Source organism: Chionomys nivalis, chromosome 2, assembly GCF_950005125.1.
Source record: "Chionomys nivalis chromosome 2, mChiNiv1.1, whole genome shotgun sequence".
Taxonomy (NCBI): domain Eukaryota; kingdom Metazoa; phylum Chordata; class Mammalia; order Rodentia; family Cricetidae; genus Chionomys; species Chionomys nivalis.
The window spans coordinates 23,169,169-23,187,793 of NC_080087.1; the positions used below are offsets into that span (position 1 = coordinate 23,169,169).

Sequence of the window (18,625 nt, forward strand, 5' to 3'; positions counted from 1 at the left end):
CACTGCCTGGTCTGTATGATTAACGAGTGGCTCGCTCTACCCTCTGATCTCCAGGCAACCTTTATTTGTCAGAACACAGCAAAATATCATACAACACAATCTAGAATTCCTATGCAGGTTTGTTTGTCTACATAGAAGTTTATCTCCTGGGTGATGCTAGAGCCTGTCAAGTTGTCAGTCAAAGTTAGCCATCACAGATATTATATTGGACCCTGGAGCAGCAAATACTAGGAACTCAATATGAATGAACCTAAAGCAAAACAAAGCAAGCAAACAAACAAAAACTGTAGCCAAACCAAAAGAAACTTGCCATACAGCCACTTCCTCCTCAGTTGCTTTCTCAGTATTCCCCATAGGTTTACTTTGCCCAGACTGTCCCATTTTCTGAATCTAATTGATTCCACCCGGCTAGGAGTTAATATGTTTAGGTTTAGAGGAAAGAAAAATGCCAAGTGAGAAGTCACACTGCAATTTTTTGGCTTTCCCCATAAGATGGTGGTCAGAACTCTAGTCATCAGAGTTGTCTTCTGTGGAATTAGAGAGAAGACAGTAATATGGAAAAGTCTGTCTCAGGAATTCCCTTTGTCTTGAAAGCTAAAAGAGTACTATACTATCCCCCTCCCACCCACTTCTTTTGTGTTTAGATTTGGCCAGCACTGTCATGCTTGACTCTCTGTATCAGTAACTTTCTGTTGTCATGGTGAACCATTACAATCAAGAGCGACTTAAGGAAGTGTTTATTTTGGCCCGTGAACCCAGAGGGATAGAGTCCTTTATGGCAGGGAAGACATGACATGGCAGAGGGAGCAGCAAGCTGGTTGATGGCATTTTGTGGCTACACAGGAAACAGAAAGAACCGGAAGTGGGGTGAAGCTATAAACCCTCAAGGAGGGTCCTGTGCCATACTTCCTCCAGTATGGTTGTGCCTTCTAGAGGTTCCCTAATCATATCATGGCTGACTGGGGACAAAAGTTCAAATCCACAAATCTATAGGGGCAGTTTCTCCTCACACTATCATGTTTCTGCTATAGAATTCGGCCCAACTCTTTGCTGCTCTCCCAAAGAAAGTTGTGGTTTTGGTTACCAAGGAGAGTGAGGGGAGTAAGTTCTGTGTAGGTGACACTGTCCTCTGCATTTTCTAAAACAGAAGAGGTCAAGTGCACTGTTTGTTGGTGTAAGATAGACCTTCCTACCAGGATAGGGATCCCATGACTTGGTTTTCATTTCACATCTCACTGCTGTAGTGGGTACACAGCAGCTGCTCGGTAACTATTGGATGAGGGATGGAGCACAGGGTAGACAAGATAGGCGTTGTTATTGAGTATCTGCCAGTAGTCGGGATGTCCTCAGTGTTTTCCTTAAGTCACTCTTGGTGTGGGAGAATTGTCTGTATTGTGTCAATCATGTATTTTAATAAAACACTGATTGGCCAGGCAGGAAGTATAGGCGGGTCAACCAGACAGGAAGTAGAGGCGGGGCGATGAGAACAGGAGAATTCTGGGAAGGAGGAAGCCCATTCCTCCCATTCCTGCCCAGACCACCGAAAGGTAAGATGTAACCTGCCCAACTGAGAAAGGTACTGAGCCACATGGCTAACATAGATAAGAATAATGAGTTAATATAAGCTACAAGAGCTACTAAGAAGACTGAGCTAATGGGCCAATCAGTTTTATAACTTACAGAGATCTCTGTGTGATTTTCTTTGGGGCTTGTTGGCTGTGGGGTACCAGGCAGGACGGAAACCCCAACAAGCTGGCCCTCATGTTACACACTCTTGGTCCTCAGATCATCACTGAGGCTGCTGTTCCTTTCTTCATTACACAAATGAGATCAATGAGATTTTCTACAGGATTTGGTCTGCTGTTAATCACAGGCAGTAGGCATTTCCTGTGGAATCCTCTATTTTCAGCCCTTGCAGTATTACCTACACTTTTTTGTGTATTTCCTTTCTCTTTTACTTAGTTCATATTTAAATTCTTGACCATACTAAACATATGACTAGAGACTTTGTCTTCTGGTTCCTGTGAGGGTGTCATATTTACGTGTTGTTTCTAATATATTTTCTGACATTATGGGAAATAATTGCTTTTTCTGTGTAACATATCTGGACTTCAGTTGTGGATTTTTTTTAAAAAAACTTATTTTGGTTATATTGCATATATTTACTAGTATAGTTTTAAATGTACAGGAAAATTTCAGGGTCAATACAGAGCAGCATATGTTATGTGCCTTGGGTAATTCTCCTATATTATTAACAGTTAATATTAATTTGCTACACTTGTAAAAACTGCAAGAACTGATATTTATTATGCATTATTAATGAGAGTACAAACTTATTAAAGTTTTCAATTGTCAATCTAATATACTTTTTCTTAGAATCTCATTTATGAGGTTATCATGGCGCACACCTTTAATCCCAGCACTTAGGAGGCAGAAGCAGGCAGATCTCTATGAGTTTGAGGTCAGCTTGGGAGAGAAGAAGAATCTTAATTATATCACCACAGTGCACTAACTACTTCAGGCAAACTTTCTTGTTTCCAAGATGACCTTGATAGTTAGGAAGAGTTCTGATTGGGTGCTCTGAAAATATTCTCAGGGTCTTTCTTACAATTAGGATGTGTGTGGCTTTAGGGAGGAAGACCTGTGAGGTAGAGCACTGACTGTAGTATTTATTACAGAGTGAAGTGGGGGGATATCTTAAAGGGTGAGAGTGGACAGTGGTTGAAGGGACAATAGCAGAGAAAAACGCTGTCAGGGTGAGAGCAGATAGTGGCCAGAGAGTCCACTTTTGGGAGGTCAGAGTTAGCAATGGTTGAGGAGACAACTACCGAGGAAAATACTCCTGAGGGTTGGAAGACCATTGTGCTGATCTACATGTTTTGGTAGGTTTCATAGTATTTTCTGAGATCTCTGGACAGCTGGCTTTCTGTGGTGGTTATTTTCCTGTTCAGGTGAGCACCAGGAGGGACAGTGGTTGCCTTTGTTCTTTACTAGAAAAATTCATGCTCGACAGTGATTTATTATCTTTTGGGTAGTTTAGAATGCCCCATCAAGAGCCGAAGACATGACTCAGATCTTATTCTTTTGATCAAGAACTGAAGTCCTATGGTTTTAGTGCCTGGTTTTGCAGGCTGTTTGTTATGAGGGTCGGTCTATCCTAGCTACCTGATGCCCAGACTCTCTCCTACATGAAAGATACCTGATGCCCAGACTCTCTCCTACATGAAAGACAAGATTTAGAAGTTACACTGTTAGTTGTGCCATCTTAGAAGTTTTGTAAATGTCACCCGTTGAATACTGAGAGGTAATTCTGAAGAATGTGTAGAAGACATTGATTTAACTCGAGTTCAGAATAATTATTAAGGATAATTGAGTTAATGTATATGAGTAATCTTTATCAAGATGTGTATTTATTTTGTATAAAACACTGATTATGCAGTTGTCGTTTATGTTTGTTGCTCTTCTGTGATCTCTCAGTTTTGCTCTGTAGTCAAGGCAGATTGGATGAGGAGGATATTCCTATTGAAAGTGCTCTATACAAAAGCTGAGTGTGTGTGTGCGTGTGTGCATGTGTGTGTGCATGTGCAATAGCCTTCAGTTTTACTCCTTATAAATTTGGGAATGAGATTTTTCACTCGAGGTGATTCTCTTTGGACTGTGAATAAAGAGGTTCTGTTGTCATTAAAAGATACCATGCACCGGTTGACCTGGTTGGAAGTAAAGATGGAGAAAGACATCATTCAGACTACACCTTTGAAAGAAAGGAAACTAGATATTCTGGGGTTGCAAAGGGAAAAATGCTGTACAGTGAAAGTCGGTTAATTTTACTAACTTCCACATTTTAATATCACATAGACCTTTGAACTAGAAACTGCTTCTGTAGAAAAACACCAGCACCCACGAGGTCACTAAGAACCTGGAATCTCTGCCTTCGTTCTGTGTCTCCTTCTGTTCGGGCCACCTGCTTATGTCTGCAATGTGGTATGTTATTCTCTCAGAGCTCTGTCTAACTGTTTCATCCAAGACTGAAGGAATATGGGTAAATCGTTACTCCCAAACCTGCAGTTACCTTGGGATCTGGGAAGACTAAACGTTCCTGGGCAGACCCATCCTCCTACCCCTGGATGGGTAACTATCCAAGAAGGCAAGACTGCATCTTACAGCACAAGTGGTCATCTTGTAGAAACCAGGTTGAACCCTTCAAATGGTGACAAATAAGGAATCCTCCAGACCCCATGTAGAACCAGAACTGAAACAGTGACCAAGCAGAACATTGAACTTCTTGTGCAGGCCTCTAATTCACTAACTGTTTCTTTACTCAGACCTAAAGCTCATGTCTATAGCTGGGAGATGTCCCTCTTCCCAGTGTGGCCACACCTCTTCTCTAGGGTTTGTACTATTAGTCATCTCTTTAATTGGCATATGGGAACAAATGTCTTGTTGAGGCTTCTAGATCTCAATCTCTTTCCCAAAAAATATTCACTGCACCCCAAATTTGATTGTAGTCATTGAGAAAATATAACCACTACTTTCCCTTCCCAAGTTAAAAAAAAAGAAAAGAAAAAGAAAACCTGGGTTTGTTGGTATAGCCTGTAGTCCCAGTATGTAGAAAGTGGAGGGAGGAGATTCAAGAGCCCAAGCAAGCCTAAGCTGTAGGAGACCATGCCTCACAAATCTAGACATGAGCACACTTTCCCAACATGAACTTTGTAAATGAGAATCATTATTTTATTCATTTATTAACTTTAACACCTTTGCGACTGTGTCATATGCCTGGATTTGTGGCTGCTGCTATAGAAAGATAAACTTCCACATTGCTTGACTTTTGACTTTTGACTAGTTTTGTAACACAGACACACACCAATAAGAACTGTTCACAAGTTTGAGCATCTATAATACTTAGAGATGTGGAAGAAGGTCTTCTTTTTGGGAGTTTGGGAAAGAGGGAGGGGTTTAGAAAGGCTTTGTAGAAGATGTAGTATTCTGAGTTTGTTATCTAATGAAAACTAGAGTGTATCTATCATCTCTGTAGTTATATAAATGAATATAATAAAATTACTTTTAAAAAATTGTGTCCTTTGAGTGGATGAGATGGCTCAGCAGCCACACAAGCCATAGGAACTGAGTTGGATTCCTGGAACCCACAAAAGATGGATGTAGTGGCTCACATCTGTAATACTAGTGCTCCTATAGTGAAATGGGAGGCAGAGATAGGGGAAGGTCAGTCAGCTTGGAGTACACATACAATGAGAGAGTCTACAACAAGGTGGAAAGAGAGAAGTGTATTTCCAAAGTCATCTTCCTGCCTCCACATTCTCACTGTCACACAAACACACACTCTCTCTCCGTCTCTCTCTCAGACACACAGAGAGAAGGGGGAGAGAGAGAGAGAGAGAGAGAGAGAGAGAGAGAGAGAGAGAGAGAGAGAGAGAGAGAGAGAGAGAGAAAGGAATAACTTCCGTTTTGAGTACAAGAAGAAACCAGGATGGTGAGGTGAAACAAAGTGTGTGAATGCACTTTTGAGTTTTGTGTTTCCCAACACAAGGGCAGGGAAGAGACTAGTATGGCAACCAATCTCCTAACATTGGCTTGGCAATGCATGCACTGGTTTTATGGCATTCTTTACTTTTTTTGTAAATAAGTAAGACAGGAGTGTTGAATGCTCATGGAGTGGAGTTATCTTCGGGGTACGTCTGCCCTTCCCCTGTCAACCTCTATCCCCTCTTTCTGAGCACTGAAGGATGAGTGTGCTCTTTGCTCTTTTTTCTTCAGATCTCTTATTTCATCTATGTTCTTTCTCTGGAAGCCATCCATCCTCAAAGTCTCATGGCAGCATGTTTCTAGTTCAGAGAGTTCTTCTGGGCTCCATGTTCACACATTCAGTTTCTACCAGGCTTTTACATGTGGAATTCATGTGACTATGTAAAAGTCAGTATATCTGAACCATACTTCTTTTTTTATTGATTCCTTATAGGTTTCACATCATGCATCCTGACTCCACGAACCATAATTCTTTATAAACCCTTGCTGAGCTCCCTTCTGTGTTCCTGATTTAAACATCCTGCATCTTAGTCACTTAAGTCTATGATATATATATTAGGTTGGGCTGCCTGCCTTGTAAGATCCTAGGTGTAATAAGCATTTCTTTGACCACATTCTTAGAGATCTTAATTTAGTAGTTCTGGTACTGATTGTAGCATGAAAAACATTACAGTTGTTCAGTCACAGCTGATGAAGAACTTGTGTGAATGCTGCTGTTAGACTCTGCAAGTAGAATGTACTCTGCATCCATCCTAGATATTTAGTTTTCATCCCAATGCTTATGCTATAGATGTCTGGATTGTTCCCTGTCATTTCAGTGGCCTTCCACATGCTGGCACTCTTGCATTTCTTTTCTATTCAATCCTCACATTTCTATAAATAATTACCTTCCTAAAGTTAGATGGGATGTCACATGCTATCAAGATAATTTCATGGACTTTAGAAAATAAAAGATGCAAATGCAATACAGCCTTTCTAATTCCTCACAGTCCGGTGATTGCGTACCGTGGTCCACCTTTTCCTCCCATTTCCTGAAGTCAGTCTGTTAGTACTTTAATCTCTCACCAGCATCCTATATCTCTTTCTTTCTTAGTGCCACGCCCATTTCTTGGATTTCTGTTTCAACTATGACAGTCTCAGTTTTACAAGGAACTGTGTTATCTTCAGTCCATCGGTCGATGAAAACCACCTAGAGGTAATGTCTTAGTCTATTTGCCTCACCATCACAAAAATACTTTAGTTTCGGTCATTCATAAATGAAGGAAATTTGTTTCTCATAGATCTGGAGGCTAAGAAGCCCAAGGTCCAGCTGGCAGAGGTTGGGTATCAGGGAGGGATTTTCTGTCTGTTTTCAAAGTGATGATTTCTCCATCCTAATATTGAATAGAAGATGAAGGCTGCATTCTCACATGGTGGAAGGAGAAGCCTCTACATTTTTATTTTTATTTTATGTGTATGAGTGCTTGCATATATGCATGTGTTCCATCTGTGTGCAGTGTCTGATTCCCTGGGACTCGAGTTATAGATGGTTGTGAGCTGCTATATTGGTGCTGGGAACCAACCTTGGGTCCTCTGTAAGAGCAGCAACTGCTTTTAGTCACTAAGCCATCTCTCCAGCCCCCTCAAACCATTTTATAAGAACACTAATCCCATTCATGAGGGTTTCACCTCTGGTTTAATTATTTCCCTGAAGGTCCCATCCCTTGATAACTATTGCTTTGGTTTCAGCGTGAATTTTGGAAGCATATCAATAGTCCAGCTGTAGCAGCTAGCTTATTTAACATGTATTTATTACACAGTTTTTAAACATAATTATTCATTATAAAATTAACAACTATTGAAAACATTTACATTAGTACATAATATTCACACATGCTTATACTTGCTACTTTGGATTAGGGGTACAAGGCTATATTATCTCAATGTGTAGTGTATCTGCCATGGTCTGTACAGGCTTTTTCTGTTTTGGGCTACCAACCAGCTCCCAAATCATGTCATGGAGACTTCTTATTAGTCATAAATGCTTAGCCTAGTTTTGGCTCATTTCTGGCTAGCTCTTTTAGCTTAAATTAACCTATTCCAATTTATCTACTTGTTGCCTTGGGCTTTTTACCTTTCTTCCTTCTGTATATCTTTCACTGCTTCTGTCTGTCTGTCTGTCTGGTGGCTTTTAGTCCTGGGCATCTCCTTCATTCTCTCCTCTCTTTTTTCTCTCCTTCTCTCCGAATCCTAGATTTCTCCTTCAGCTTATTCTCTCTGTCTGCCAGTCCCACCTATCTTTTCTCTGCCTAGCTATTGGCCATTCAGCTGTCTATTAGATCACTCAGGTGCCTTAGGCAGGCATGGTGAAATAAATGCAACACTTCTTTTTGTAAATAAATAAATGCAATATAAACAAAATAACACACCTTTACACAGTTAAAGTAATATTCCGCACTGTAAACAAATGTGACACATCTTTAATAATTAAAGTCATTTCCACAACAATGATCCATCAGTGGCCCTCTAGGAGTGGTGTTCACTTTACCTCTGCTGCCTGGCCAGTGTTGATTCTGTATGAAGGCTTTCATTAAAGCCTCTGGTGTGAGACATAACCTTCACCATTAACATAAAGAAGGAGCACCATGCCCCCTTCTGATGGGGAAGATTTGTTAACCAATTATCTTCAAGAGGTGGGACCAAGTTAGGGTGTGGTTTTCAGGGACCCAGAGAAAAATGGCTACACAGCCCAGTGCTCTCTTTCTCTGGTTTCCACACAGCACAGCTGAGCTTGGACTTCTGGTTCCTGTTTTGTGAGTTCAATTATATTTGTTATTTCTGTTTACAATATTTGTACACCTATGCAAAGTTGTTCTGTCATATCACATACATCCATGTTTCTATCTCAGTTTAGGACCTTTTGTATATTGATACAACTTTTAGGATATATTTTTGTATTACATTATATATTATTCTTACCTCTGATCAAGATACTTATACACTGTCTACATTTTGTGGTCATTGTCTTCATTTGCTGCACATTTGTTTACAGATTATTTAATATTTTCACATGAAGTCTTAGTTCTTAAGTTATACAGGTATTAAATATGATCAATAGTTATTCATGTTCATTATACATATAGTCAGATTAATTAGGTTCTTCAGATATATAGAGATTGTATTCTGCCTAGATAGGTAATCTTTAACCACTTCAAGGATCTGTAGAACATGGCATTTAAATAACTTAGGGTTCTGTTGACATAAGACATGATTGCTCCTGACAGCACCATTCGAGAATGTTGAACATTGAAGACGCTCCCCTCGGAGTTTGTTTTCTTCTTGGCACAATTGGCCTTTGGGCAAGGAACTGCCCATGCCTCAACCACTGACAAAGGACATGGTATCCTGAGTGGATAAACAGGACACAAGGAAAAGGACTGTCAAACCTTGCCAAGACAGGGTAAGACAGTTCTGAAAAATCCCCTGGTTCTGAAAATGGTCTGTCAGTTATGCTAGGCCTTAGCCAAAGTTGGTTGCTTCAACATTGCAAATGAGACTTTGGGTGATTGCTCAGGTAGCTGATTGTCTCTCTCATATACTACTCACTTTGGAAGCTGCTTGATTGCACTTCCTGCCTACTCAATTAATATTATCTCCTTCTCAGGCCTTCGATGGGGTTGAAGATTATAGTCATAGTTACCTTCCTCTTATGATTTAGCCAAGCCTATTTCCATTTCAAGACTTAGACTCTTTGGAATAGAATGTTTATTAAAACATTTATCATGTGTTCCTTGCTTAATATTGTTTATGTTGTTTGTAATTTTATATGTGATATCTGTTCCTATCATATATAGTTTTGTATTGGGTTTGGATTGCCCTTGTTTAGACAAAAGGGGAGAGGTGATGGGAAGCTTTATTAACCAATTATCCTCAAGAGTTGGGACCATGTTAGGGTGTGGCTTTCTGGGACCCAGAGAAAAATGGGTGCACAGCTCAGGTGCTCTCTCTCTCTCTCTGGTTTCCACACAGCACAGCTGAGCTTGGACTTCTGGTTCCTGTTTTGTGAGTTTTTCCCTTATAATAAATAAAAATACAATTGTGTTATCTTTTAGCTAGCCTTGTTATTTCCTGAATTGAGCTAACTTTTACACCCTTCCAATGTTATTGAGCTGGGATGCTAGTGGGCATTGTGTGGAGTTCACATGTCTCCCTGTATATATGACTTGTATACTTCCTGTTTCTGCTGACATCATTCTACTCTTTATAGACTTGGAATTCTATTAGTTAACTAATATACTGATTTTAGATATCACTTGCACACACAGTCCCTGATACTCTCACCAAACTAGGTATATGTAGAGTAAGCCACTGTGCTATGATATAGACGCAGGTGGTTCTGATGGATGTGTGGTGATATAGTGATGTGTGCAGAACTGGATCTTAGAGCCAGGTTCCATACAGCATTATAAAGACCTGAGTGCTTGTCTAATATGTATCAGTCTATCACATCTACGTAAGTATTCTAAAATAATTACCCTTCCACCACGTGGGAACACATGTTGTTATCCCAGCATGTCTTAAACCATAGAACAATGCTTGGTACTTTCAAGATGCACTATATGAATGAATTAACTGGTGGAAGTCACTCTCCAGGATCTCAAACGGAAGTATCCACATCTGCCATTTTCTCTTCTTTAATGCCATCATGTACCAGTGACCTGCATTTGTTATACTGAATAGAGATGTAACACTATTCCACAACTCCATTTTTAAAAAGAGACATTTGAAAACAGAAAACATTCAAAAATTTGGGTAGATATACTCATCCTTGAAATAGAACCAAAGCTTACAAGTTTTAAAAGAAAGTAATAGAAGTCTTCCAAAGAATTTTCATGTCAGTGACTTTCCCTCTCAGGCTGTTTTATGAGATGCTTTGGGAATGCATGGAACCTTGGTGGTCTCTGAATCTCAGTCTAACCCTCTGTGGAGGTCAGAGCAGGACTCACAGGCCCTTAGGAGTGGCCCTGTGGGTGAACAGCAGTGTCTGGGAGCCAGGAGCCCTAGGCTTTCCTACTACATAAACACGGACTCATTATCAGACTCAAGGAAAGATGTAATAACCCTTCTGCTATATGTACATTTGGAAGGTTAATACCTATTATTCCAACTGAAAAGTGCCATGACATTCTTGCAGTCTTTTAAAGGCTATTATCTGCCTGGTTCCACTGGGTGGCAGTGTTTCACTGGTAGTCTAATGTGCAGTTTGTGTGCACTGTAAACTGTCCGTCTTCTTCTCCTGCTTCCTCTTTTCACTTCCTCTTTCCTCCTTCTCTTTTGAGACAGGGTCTCACCGTGTACCTCTGGCTGGCCTGAAAGTCAAGATTAAAGTCAATATGCAGACCATCCTTGCCTTGAACTCACAGAGACCCACCTGCCTCTGCCCCCTAAGATCTGGGATGAAAGGTTTGCCTTACCACATCCGGCTTCTTTTTAAAATGAGTTCCTTATTCCCTCTCAATCCTCTCTTTCTCCCTATTTCTACATACCCACTTCATCCGAAAAAATTCTGAAAAGGATTTCCCATCCAGTTAAAAAGGGGAGTTTCATAAGATTTCATACTTCTGAAATTATTTCATGTTGGAAGAAGTAAAGCATTAGTTTTATGTTGCTCCAAAGTTGTGTACATTACCTTGATATAGTAATTAAGATTAATTAAAATATCCTACAAAGATCCTGGTATTTGTCCTTTCTCTAGACTTTAGTAGCTACGTTTAAAATGAACTCAGCTTATACACATGCTTGCTATAGTATCTTTGGGGGTTCTGTGATGATATGTGTGTACATATGTGTGTATGAGCATGAGCACAAATGTAGATGTCAGAGGGCAACCTTGGCTGTTGATGTTAGCCTTCCACCCTATTTAAGTTAGTGTCTCTTGTTTGCTGCTGTGAATATCAAACTGGCTGGCCTCTGAGCATATGTGCAGTCTCCTTTTATCTCTGGGAGGTTAGCATTGGGATGACTGAGGTGTGCTAGAGCAGTCACCTTTAAAGGGGTGCTGATGATTCAAATTCAGTTCCTCACACTTGTGAGGCAAGTACTCTGTCTACGGAGCCATTTCCTGAGCCCTGATGCAGATGCTTCTGACAATGATGCTGGCTGTGCTCATTAGATCATATCAGATCAGATCAAATCATCCCGCTATTGTTGTACCCGTGGCTTTGATATTTATGACATGAGCAGCTTCATATCGGATTGCTCTGTGTCAGAATTTCCTGGAGAATTAATTCAGTGAGATGAATTGCATGAGGGAAGTGCCTTGTGAACCGCGATAAATGATTCTTTGCTGACATCTTTGGTCATTAGGCTTCACTACGAGTGAACATATGTGTGTTATCCTCCACAAAGAAAAACTTAGAGTTATTCAGCAGTGTGTAATGACTGTTAGTGTCTACTCATGCAGGGGCAATTTTGATGCCACCATAGTACTGTATTTTATTCAAGAGAATATAGCTGGTTTCAGATATGAGGTTGTTTAAAGTTGTTTGTAAAATTTGATCCAAATAAAGGTGATCTTTGCTTTTAAACAGCTGAAACATTATATAAAATTTTAATTGCCTTTTGCCAAATATATTCCTTGCTGTTTTCAAGAAGGAAAACGTTTATTATTTTACTATCAATGTCTAGAGTATGCTCCTGAAACATGTTCCTCATCTCCTCACTTTTATTTTTTTGAGACTTGGTCCCATGTAGCTTAGGCTAACCTCAAACTCACTAAGTACAGGAGAATGACCTTGGCTTTTGACTCTACCAACTCCACCTCTAAACCCCATAGGGTTACAGGTGTGTGTTGTCAGGCCAGCTTTCCCTTCTATCTCTTGGGTCAACGTTGTGAACTGCATTCTTGTCCTATAGCGAGCCATGGGGACTTGTGGACACTATGTGGATAAGTCGTTAAACAGGTTTCTGATGAGGTTACTTCATAATTCTGTACTGATTTATAAAGGATATTGTAAACCACACAATGTCAAAAAACCTCTTCACTTTCACCATCATGATACATTTCTGACATTTTAAAAATCACCTTTGAGTTTATTTTTGATAGAACAGCAGTTCCCGTTTGTACGAGAGGTACAGTGTGTCAGGAACGGTGGCTTTCATTTTCAGAAAAGAATTTCAGAGACCCCAACATGATTTTTGTCTATAAATTTAAAAATGGAGGTGCTTGCCAATGTGTTAGTTAAGTAGATTCATGGAAGATGTACAAGTGGGTTCTCCTGGACTTTGATTAATATACTAATGTATATTAATCAGAGTAGCCCTGAACAGGTCCTTTCCTGCTCAGCTGCTCGTCAGGAAGCATGTTTGTCAAATTTCCTGGCAAGAGAAAATAGGGAGAGTTGGTAATTTGTTTGAAGGAATTAGTATTTAAATATGATTTTTCCCAAATAGGAATAAACCAATAAGAAGAAATCAGCAGCAATGAACTGTGATATTTGCATTATTTTATAAGAATAGAAAATAAGAAAATTGTTTACTCTTAATATAATCAAGAGGAAAGATTTTGGAGTTTTAATTACATTTAGTTTCCAAGGTTTGGGCAGAAATTTTTGTAAACTAGATAAATTACTGGAAAAAAAAATCACGAGTCCATATGGAGTTGCCGTTATTATGATCTTGTCTCAAAACACAGTCTGCACAAAGCTGTCGTTCAGATTATCTGAACATGTTTCAGCAGTGCTCTGCAAATCAGTGTGCAGAGTCTCATGCAAGCTGGAAGGATTGGGGTTTGCTAGGGAAGAATCATAGTCACGAGCTGTTACTGAGTTGCAGAACACCAACTGTGTTAGTTCCTGTGTTAAATCCTTTTAATGGACTATCTAATTGATTCCCTCGTAGCAACCCCATGAGGTTGTTAGGACTATTTGTCCTTTTTTTCTGCAAATGAGAAGACACAAGCACAGGTTGCTTAAATGATTTTCTCATTACTGACTGTGTACAAACAGTAAACAAGACACTCAGCCTTTTGTATTGTTAGATTCCACATCTGGAGTCTTCCAGCCAACCTTGCATCAACAATATCTGAAAAACTGCATCTACACTGAACATGTACAGACTTCTCTTCTTACTAGTTTTTGTTTTATTTATTTATTTATTTATTTATTTATTTATTTTGACAGAGTTTTCTGTGTAGCTTTGGGGCCTGTCCTGGAACTTGCTCTGTAGATCAGGCTGGTCTCAAACTCGCATAAATCCACCTGCCTCTGCTTCCCAAGTGCTGGGATTAAAGGCATGTGTGACCATCACCCTGGCCCTTGTTACTAGTACTTAAATGATTTTTTTTTGTCATCTTAAGGTCGTATTAGGTAGCATAAGAAGCCCAGAGATAACTTGAAGTATACTGAGGATGTGCATATGTTATGTGTAAATGCTGTACCACTTTATGCAACAGCAAGAACATCCCTGGATCCAGTGGGATGGTCGTATGACTTGCAATGAAGTCTGAGTCTAAATCATGAGTTTAAACCTGAGGTCTTCCAGGATAACAGCATGATGAATACGTAGAAGAGGACTTTACCAGATGATGTCACGGTTTTGAGGATCACAGGCAGGTAAAGAAAGATGAAAAATTAATGTGGCAGTTAGGACGTGATTTTATTTAAAGTCTTCAGTGGAGTACCGAGGACAAATGCCACATTATGGTGTACCGAATGGAGTGTTGGGGTGAAGGCAGGCTAGTTGTAGGAAAGATAGTTTAAAAGAAATGATGGGATAGCAGTACTGGTGATGTAGGTTGACATTACCAGGTACACAGGGGCCTGTTGCAGGAGGATCATAAACTCAGGACTTATCTGGGCTACTGAATGAATTCAAGGCCAGTTTGGGCAATTTAATAAAATCCTGTTTGTAAATAAAATAACTACAAAGTAAGCTAGGGATAGAGCTCAGTGATAGATAGATAGACCTCAGCATGCTCGAGGCCCTGAGTTCAATCTGTAGGCGGTGGAGACAGTGGGAAAACTAGGAGAGGATGAATTTAGGGAGTGGCTTAAGGCACAGATTTAGAGGAGAATCCTTGTAGTGGGAGCTGCGGGCTGCATTCCTGCCACCCAGTTCCTGGTTGCCTGGCTAGCTTATGCCCCAAAATAACAACAGACAAACTGTATTCATATAAACACTGCTTGGCCCATTGGTGTGTGTAGCACCACGAGGTGGTGACTTACCAGGGAGATTCTAGCCTACGTCCATCTTGGGACGGAGCTTCATCGCATCTGCCTCAGAGAGCAGAGCTATAGCGTCTGAGCTCACTTCCTCTTCTTCCCAGCATTCTGTTCTGTTTACTCCACCTACCTAATTTTCTGTCCTATCAGGACCAAGGCAGTTTCTTTATTTAACCAATGACCTTCCTCCATCAAATCCTGAGTTACAGCAAAGAGTTTGTAAAAGTAAACATAGTTAAGAATCAGAAAAATAATGTTTGCATATAAGTACCCTCAGTTTTTATTAAGTATATTAAAAAGATGTTATTTTACTATTGATTTACTTAGCTAGAAATTATATGTACCTAACAGTGTAATATATGGGGGGGCAACAGAGATGGCTCACCAAGTAAAAGCTCTAGCCATGAAGCTGACAACCAGAGTTTGACCCTTGGATCCCACGGAGGAAGAAAAGACTGGCTCCTGAGAGGTTTCAGCTATCCTCTCTATGTGCTCTATAACATGAGGGCACACTGTTCACACACCATATGCACACACGTACATAACAGGAATAATAAACAAAGCTTTTGATTTATGTCAAGTTGTCCTAGAAATATCTCTATTGTAAAAGATGATGTGCTTACCATGGGGAGCATTGACTTCTCCCCATTTTCCACAGCTAATTGAATTTTCATCTTGCTCCCATATTTAGCCATTGACCTATAGATACCCGTGCCATTAATTGTAGACAATTAGATTAAAATCTTTTGGACTAAGTTGCCATGAAAGTATCAACTCTTCCCTTGAAAAGGGACATCCAACTAATTGGTATATGCTTCACACTTCAGAGTTTCAGATATGAAGCTGAGGGCTCACTCTCTATAGATTTGTTGAAATATGTAACCACAGAGTCTGTGTATTAAGGTTGACCAAACTTTGGATTTTATAAGGAACTTAGTATTGACTGGTTCTGGACTGTCTGGTCTTCCATCCTCGTTCTGTGGCACAAGCTTCTGTTTGTTTTAGTCACCACTGTTAATAAATTTTTTAAAGATGTAGTCCTAAATCTGTGTTATTTGCAGTGATGACAAATTTTAAGAAACAGTCCCATAATGTTTATCTAGAGAGATATGTTCTGGAAATGTGTTGTTAGGCAATTTCGTCATTGTACAAACATCGAGAGTATACTACAGAAACCAAGATGTAGCAACCTCAGTAGTGTTGTAATTTTATGGGGTCACCCCATAAATGCAATATATCATGGAATAAAATTCTCTGTATGACTTGAACTCCCTAGTTAAGTAGACACTCTTGTATATAACATCTTGCTGAAAGGTTTTAAAAACAAAGTGGTTTATCATTTTTTCAAGAACAATTTAGTGTTTAAAAATTGCATTTAAAAGCTCAGTTCTCTATCACAATTAGCTCTGCATTTCTAGTTTCTTGCCAGTAACTAGCTCAGGGTCCTTGTGATGCTCATTGTAGTTGCATGCCCATAACACTCGTGAAATATATTGTGTGGGAAAAGTTGAAGCATAAAACAATTTTGACAGCAGAGCTAGATCAACTGAAGGGAATGTTTTATTAAATTACTTAATCTACATTATAAAAACTTAATTGAAGAGATATTTCATGCCAAAATACTTACTGTGAAACTGCTAAAATGAATGTTTGCCAGGCTGTGTTAGGGTAGAGTTGAAAGCATGATAGTACTCCATGTTCTGAGGAATTCCCAGAATCAGTATGATGACTCTATATTTTCTACATCCAGATATTGGATGTACCCAGGAGGATACTGGCTTGTGGCTCGGTGTTGTTAGTGTAACTCTTTATAAAAAGGGGTGATACAGAAGCTTTCTGATAGGCTTCTAGGTATGTCAAATCAAGCAAAATAAAGTTTGGAGCATTTGATTTATTTTTTAAAATTAACTGAGTTTTTTTTGTGTGTTTCTATGTGTATGTATGTGAGCACTCCTGTGCCATAGCATATGTTTGGAGGTCAGCATATAATGTTCAGGAGTTGGTTCTCTCCTTCCATCAGCTAAATCTCAGGAATGGAATTCGGATTGTCAGGCTTGGTGGCGAGTGCTCTCTTACCTGCTCTATGATAGCTTGCTTTATTTAGTAAGACTAGCACACTTGGATTTGTGTTCATGTGTTGAAACACAGTGAAATCTCTGTCAGTTCTGGGAGAGCTATGGAGGGAGAAAAAGAATGACCTGTCAATCTGACTACAATAACGAAAGTCTAGACATGACTATAAATTTGCTTTAATGGCAATAGAAACACCACCATTAAAATGTATTAGACCAGTAAAATAAAAATGTATTAAGCTCATTAATAAAATCTCTGTGTGTAACATAAACAGTACATGAAGAGTCCTGAAAATATCTCCAGTTATTCAGCATAGATCTTGTCAACAAACTGGCCTTTGTTTTATCCCTTGAACCACAGTACAATCAGCTGCCAAATGATTTGGCCCTTTCAAAATAAGTGTCCAAATCTTTTGGTTTCTTGCTAAGTTAAAGTTCTACTGAATGTGAAATTAATACTTTAGTCTTGGTGCTTTGAGCCAAACTATTAAGAAGATTTTAAGTTTCTGACTTTCTCTAGAAGTTACACAAAAGGAACTTGGCTATTGTGTTAATTTTAAATGGAAGTGTAACTGATGGGTGAAAGTATTATTTGCTGAATATTTCCCATAGCTTGGCTTGGTCCATTAAAACATTAGTCCCCAGGGTGGCCCGTATGGAAGGTGCTTTTAGGAAACCCTTAGGTTACTGGGGATTTCCTTTTCTTGGAGTAATGTGACTCTGGTTCCCTCCTCTAGCTTCTGCTTCTTCTTTCCTAGCTTATGAGGTGAACAGTTTGGTTTATCATAGCCTCTCCAGCATTACCATATGGAACTCCTTCCAGAGGTCAGAGCACTGAATGAGCTGGCTCATTCTTGGACAGGAACTTCCTGAGCCATGGAACAAAGTAAACCTTTTCTCTCTCCAAGTTAAATATCTTAGGTGTTTAATTATAGTGAAAGAACTCATGAGTATACCTTCTTAATGATTAAAGGTGGATATCAGTCAGTCCTCTCCTTACTCAAGCCATGAAATACAGTTGCATGATAGCCTATTGCTTTGGTAAGTAATTGTGAATGCTCAGCCTGTTGCTCTCTATACCCATTGGATTAATATGGTCTCATCATTGTCTCTTGAGTTGTTCTCATACATTATTGTGCTCCCCATCATATGTGCCAACCATAGCCTAAGACTTTCTATCATAAACCCTAGGTTCTGGCTCCCACTGATGCATCCTTCTCCAGTGTGTTCCATATTCAACCTTCTCCATGGATGGAAGACTATGATAATTTTCTTTCTAATGAGATAGTGCTTTGAAGAATCTGTTTCAACACTACGTCACCATCATTACCCTTGGAAAATTCCATTGCGTCATAGCTTATCTACAATCTGAATATTCTGTGTGTCATTTAGAAAATTTACAATCTCATAATACACCTAATTTAAATAATAGTTGCCTTGTAAAAGTTTTGTATGATTAACAAGTTCATTCTTGGTAACAGTCATACCTTAAACTTCATAGGTTGCTCAACTATCTGGAGTGGATAAAAAAATCAGCTTTCAATAATGTTTGCTCTTAGTTGGATTAAACTCTGGAGTATTTTTGTGTATATAAGCAGTGTACTGGGGCTTCAATAAGCAAGGAGCACAGACTGTGTGGCTCAAATAACAGAAATTCATTTCCCAGCTGTTCTAATGGTAAGAAGTCCTCTGTTAGATGTTGGCAGAATTGGCTTTTGATCAGACCCGTGCCAGCTTGCACATGGCTGTATTCTCAATGCTTGTATGAGGAGGGGGAGAGAAGAGTTAATGTCTCTTGTCTCTTACATTCCT

The 18,625-nt window shown here is 39.5% G+C and overlaps 1 protein-coding gene across 4 annotated transcripts in view; it reads left to right on the forward strand.

Moving 5' to 3' along the window:
- Positions 1 to 18,625, forward strand: part of Epm2a (EPM2A glucan phosphatase, laforin) — a 173,582-nt gene that overhangs the window by 69,818 nt on the left and 85,139 nt on the right. The window contains exon 2 of one of the 4 annotated variants that reach the window (XM_057754348.1): positions 6,635 to 6,736. The exons of the other annotated variants lie outside the window; for them this stretch is intronic. The gene's annotated coding sequence lies outside the window, so the exon portion shown is untranslated. The remainder of the gene's footprint in view (positions 1 to 6,634; positions 6,737 to 18,625) is intronic. 4 annotated transcript variants of the gene reach the window in all.